We start from the raw sequence: 6,000 nt of genomic DNA on the forward strand, positions 1-6,000 counted from the left end.
GAAAACAAGCTTGCTCCATCCTCAATGTGACACCCCTTCAAATACTTAAACAGGACAATGATATCATATCTTAACCATTTCTTCTCCAGGCTACACATACCCAGCTCCCTAAGTCTTTCCTGATAAGGCATGGTTTTCAGACCCTTCACCATTTTGCTGGCCCTCCTCTAGACACACTGCAACTTGTCAACATTCCCTGCCATCACTGGAGTCACCAATAGCCTCTGGGGTAATGGTAATATTGTGTGTAAAACAGTTGGTGCAAACTGGGTAGTGTTGCACAGTGGTCAAAAAGCCCCTTTACCCTTTAAGTTGTGAATCACATAAGACACCTTGGACACAAGAACTAGCCTAGCTTTGGCTAGGATACAAGAAAGCAGTAAATGTAGGTTGAAATGGTCTCCAAGTGTTGTTGGCTTGTAGCTCCCATCAGCGACCATAGCCAATAGTGAAGAGTGTTGGGTGCTGGAATCCATCATCTGGAGTGCCTACCCCTGTTTTGAATGAAGTCCTATAATTATGCTGTAGAAGGATCTCTTCCTAGTTTGGCTAATTTCAACATTCCTCAAAACACTGCAAAAAAAGATAAAATGAAAAAGGTGGGGGAATGAACCATGTCAGTCTATTCAAAATTAACTCCATAGAATGCGTACTATTTACTGGGTCTACAGAAAGCATCCCAAAAGTGTGAACAAGCTTTTCGAGACACCAACGAGATAACTTCTTTCAAAAGATCCCTAAAATTTAAGGGAAACAAAACTTCAAGCCTGATGCTCTAAAGCCTGATGTCCAGAAGAGGGCAGTTTAGCATCTCATTTCTTCATCATTGCAGAAACCATAAGGAAAATGCTACGCATTTAGAGTTGCAAACTGTTTTAAATATCAGAAAGAAGCATTATTTATGAACAAACTTCCCATTCAAAATAATACCGGAGATCAGATATATTAAGTGCAGAGAATTTGGGGACAGAACCGGTCTCGTTTTCAGTCCAATAACAGAAAGCAACAAGGAAAAAGCAAAATGATCCAGCACAGCTTTGCCTGATCTTCCCCTCATGCATTGGGACTATACATCCCATCACCATCTTTCCTGGATGGGGCTGATGGGGGTTGTAATCAAAGGCCGCTGGAGGCTTCTGGTTGGAAAAAAGCATAGTTATTGGTTCTTAAATTCCTGGAATCCAGCATGTGCAAGCTAAATCCCACTAATTCCCAAGAGATTGAGGCTCGCATTAGCACATGCTGATTTGCAGCTTGTGTTTTTAGCTAGCAGTTCCTCTGGTTCCCTTCTGCATCGCTTCGTAAGACTATTATATTTAAGCTTACAGCAGGATTTCATGCGAACCAGTGCTCTGCTTGAGAATGAAATCTGGCACCCAATGAACACTTAAAACCACATAGGTATTGTTATTGCGAAGATAAAGGTTTGTGGGTTTAAATGTCACTACACACACTCACAACCCTGAAGAAGTCTAAATTCTTACACTCCAGAGACTGGTTTTCATATGGACTACTTTTAAAGTAGGAAAAAGAACAGTTTGCAAAATTAAAGCACAAGTTTTGTGCAATCATATTTCTTGCGAGTCCTCCGGAAGGGGCAGAAAGCTCTCCTTTAGAAATTCGTTCTGAGTTTGAAACAAGAGCCTTTATATCTCTGCAAAAGGTACTTAACATCAGGTCGTCCATAGGACAGCCAGCAGCTACTTACATAAGGCTAGAATCCTATTAGTAACAAATGCATGTGCAACTCAAAATTATACAAAAGATTGGCTGTATTCCTGTTGGTGTTTTATGCACATGTAAGTTCTTTTGCATGGGCAGTTATATATTTTCTTTAAATGCCAAAGGGTTCTTGGCTGTTTTCTTCTTCTAGTGGTTTGAGCATTCAACTAGGACTCTGGATACCAGAGTTCAAATCCTGACTTGGCTATGTAATCCCACTAGGTGACCTCGGACAAGTCACACTCTCTCAGCCTCAGAATGTGGCAAAGGCAAACCCCCTCTTGACAAATCTTTGAACTACAAGTGCCAGAATCCTCTAAACAGCCACTGCTATGACTAAAGTACTAAAAAGGTCACTTTTTCACAGTCTGATGTTGCCTGTATGAAGTTCTTTTTATGTTTGTAATAGCCTAACAGTGCCACCATGGTGTAGTGGTTTGAGTTTGGAGCAAGGGCACAGGGTTCGAATCCCTGCTTATCTATAGAAGCCAGCAAGTCACACTCTCTTAGCCTCAGAGGAAGGCAAGAGCAATCTCCCTCTGAGCAAATTCTATTAATAAAACCCCATAATAGTTTCACTTTAGGATTGTCATAAGTCTGAAATGACATAAAGGCAACGAAAACAAAGAGCTTGATATTGTGATTCTGAACTCTCATTGAAATGATGGGATTTTCCAACATGTTGACTCACCTTTCAACAATGGATTCAATGGATTTATTTTAATAGGGTCAGCCAACAGGATTCATATGATCATGTCTGTAACAATATAACATTGGGTATATTGATTGGCTCCAGCAGTCTTGGAATAAGGTCTTTCCCATCACCTACTTTGTCGTTGCTGCTGTTGTCTTTGTTTGGAAACCCTATGAATGAGATACCTCCAAGAGCCTCAGCCAGCAACTACCTTGCTCAGGTTTTGCAAATCTGGGGCAGTCATGGCTTCCTTGATTGAATCAACCAATCTGTAGTTTGGTCTTCCTTGCTGCCTTCCATTTTACCAAGTGTTATCATTCTTTTCAGTGAGTTGTGTTTAGTTACTAGATCATTTTAACTGAAGGTGTTGCAGATAAAACTTTGGGTTTCCTTTGGAGCAGTGAAGGGCCATAGTAGTTTCCATGCAAAAGTTCCTGGTTCAGACCCTGAAAGATCTCCAAGTGGGACCCAAGACTGAAACCCTCAAGAACTCCTTCCAGTCTGTGAGGACTATACTGAACTATATAGCCCATTGATCTGACACCATATACAGCAACTATGTGTTCTTGAATACAATGTGCACTCAACCACTGGTCTATGGTCCCCTGAGCCAACTTCCAACCACCAAATGGGCTTTTTGGAGGGGAATTTTCTGGATAGCAACCATGACTAGTTTCATTCTCACATGCAGTAATGGAGAATTTCTAAAGGTTTTCTGTCTGTGGGGCAACATTGTAAGAAATTATGTCCATTTTAAAAAATATATATTTGTCATTATTTTGAGACTCCTGAAAAAATGTGCACAATTTAACTGTTTGTACAAAACCTATGTTTTGGTGTAAAATGCAATGCCTCATTATGCAATATAAATATCATTTGCACCTAATACAGCTAATAATTTCAGCTCCAGAAAACGGGAGGGATTTTTTTTGTAATTATTTTTTTCTCAAAGAAGTCCCAAAATATGAAAAAACTCACAATTTTCTTGATAGTGTGTCTTAATGTGAAGAGACGCACTTTCTCATCATGGATGGGAATGTTTGTGAGTGTTCTTTATATGTCTAAACATGATCATAAGATAACCAAGGTTGCATCTGGATTGCAGAATTAATGCAGTTTGAGACTGCTTTAACTGTCATGGCTCCGTCATATGGAACCCTCAGATTTGTATTTTGTTCAAGCTCCAGAGATCTCTGTCAGAGAAGGCTAAATATTTAAGAAAACTACAAATCCCAGAATTCTATAGCATGGAGCCGTGGCAGTTCAAGCGGTATAAAATCGCATCCTTTCTTCAGTGTAGACGCATCCTAACAGGCAACCTGTTAAATATTTGCACATGTATGAATTCCTCTAAAGATGCAGTTGTACCTTTTTAGTCTTATCTGATATTCTGTGGGAGTTTTTGGAAGCACAACTGCACATGTGATGCCATTGTGCATGCAGCACCATTTTAAACATAGATGAGCCTTGCACATTTGACATGCAAACGTGCATTTCACATTGCAATTGTACACTTCACATTTATTTCCATGTTTGTTGTTGCAGTTCACTCATGCACAATTCTCATGGCACACCGCGAGTGTAATTTGGGCTCTGTCTCTTTGATTCAGGATCTCAGCTGAACATTTCTACAACAACAACCCAAATGAGTCTGAACCTGCATGACTTCATGAGGTTGAGAGGCTGCTCTCTGCATAGAGGTGTTTGCATTTACCCTGGAAAGCTTGGTATCACGGGATTCTAGAGGATTCAAGCAAACAGCAATTAAACTTCCTACAGCTTGCAGGTTTTCTGAGCTTCAGACCAGGGATCAAAGGGGAAAGCATCTGTGTTCTCCTTGTTTGGGTGGTCATTAATCAGCTCAGTTCCCCCAACATGTCAGAAGGGAGGGAAATATTACATTTTAAAACACTAATGAGTTCTACTAATAATTTCCTAATGATGAAGTAACATACTAAAAATGCAGAGGAAGGAAGGAAGGTAGGAAGGAGATGGAGATGGAGACGGAGACAGAGATGGAGAAGGAAGGAAGGAAGGGGGAGAGAGAGAGAGAGAGAGAGAGAGCTGAAATCCTGCTGGTGAGTCGCAAACAGGGTAGACCTATTCAATAAATTGTTCAGCGGTGAGTCAGCCTGTAAGTAAATCCCACTGACTCAATGGCTCTACTCTAGTCAGTACAAGCAATAGGATTTCAGCCCCTCTCCACTGGCCAGAATTCAGGTGATGTCTTACAAATGTGTACGTTTTTCTATACAGCTGGTTGGGCATTGTTGTCTGATGCCCAATATCTACATTCAGTACTCATGTGCGAAGCTAGAGTTGAAAAAAGGGGTACCATTGTGCTCGGATGCACCTTCCTCGTAGATGGGCATTGTTTGTGGGTGCACAGGTGTCTTTGGCTGCGTTCTCCACTGTGTCTTAGTTTAGATGTGCAATGTTCCCTTTCAAAACAAGAGTTGCCATTCAGTGGCCAACATCTCACATCACAAAGCATAGCATAAATGTTGCAAAGGTGGGACCAGACCATGGGTTCCCCCTTCCCACTCCCAGGACTCACCATTTCACATCAATAGCACCCTCATGGTCATTGAGTACTTGGTGAAGAGCAGTGGGGAGTCAAAGAAGCATCTGGCTACATCTCCAAACCAGATTAAAGTTGAGGAAATCTTGGATAATGTAATTGTTTTGTGTGGCTATGGGGGGACATAAAGGTCCAGTGTGGTGTAGTGGTTTGGGCTTTGGACTATGACTTTGGAGACTAGGGTTCAAATCCCTTCTTGGCCATGGAAACCCATTGGGTGACCTTGGGCAAGTCACATTCTCTTATCCTCAGAGGGAGGCAAAGGCAAAACCCCTCTGAACAAATCTTGCCAAGAAAACCCCATGTCAGTGTTGTCTTAGGGTCACCATAATTCAGAAATGTCTTTAAGTCACACAACAACAATGGGGACATAGCCAGACACTTCTCCAGCCTCATCTCCACTCTTCACAGGCCACAAAAAGGCCATGTGGGGCAGCTATCACAAGAAAACAATGAGTAAGGGAAGGGGGTAGTTGCAAATGGAGGAAGAGAATGCCAATCTCCTCCATGGCAAATAAAGAAACATGCATGCATTAGACTTACACTTATGTATGTCAGTCAGAGAATGCCAACCAATCTAAAGAAACAAACAAATCCAAACAACTTCAAAGATGTTTTTAAAGTAACTTTGGGAAGGCTGGCATTCAAGACAAAGGTAGCATAGCGTAGTCCATGCACAGAAGAAGATTTATTCTTCTTGATGCCCGTGCAAGAACTCAGTCTACCTGTTTCTTCCAATATGAGAGTTGGCATCCTCCCTCTGTAGTCTGTACCCAGTGGGCAGAGCTACCTAGGGTCCAGTGATCTAGTATGCTCTTATTAGACTGGAAGGGTCTCACCCACCCATTTTGCCTCTTCCCATTAAAATAAAAAACATATTCAGAGGTAGTCATCTTTATTGGCCAGTCAAAATACGCAAAACAAAATTTGGTCTCTTAAAATTTAGGAAACATAATCAGGGGTAGATGTATTGGCCATGCAGCAAAATACAACAAAATAAACA

Source organism: Sceloporus undulatus, chromosome 3 (genome assembly GCF_019175285.1).
Source record: "Sceloporus undulatus isolate JIND9_A2432 ecotype Alabama chromosome 3, SceUnd_v1.1, whole genome shotgun sequence".
Lineage (NCBI taxonomy): Eukaryota > Metazoa > Chordata > Lepidosauria > Squamata > Phrynosomatidae > Sceloporus > Sceloporus undulatus.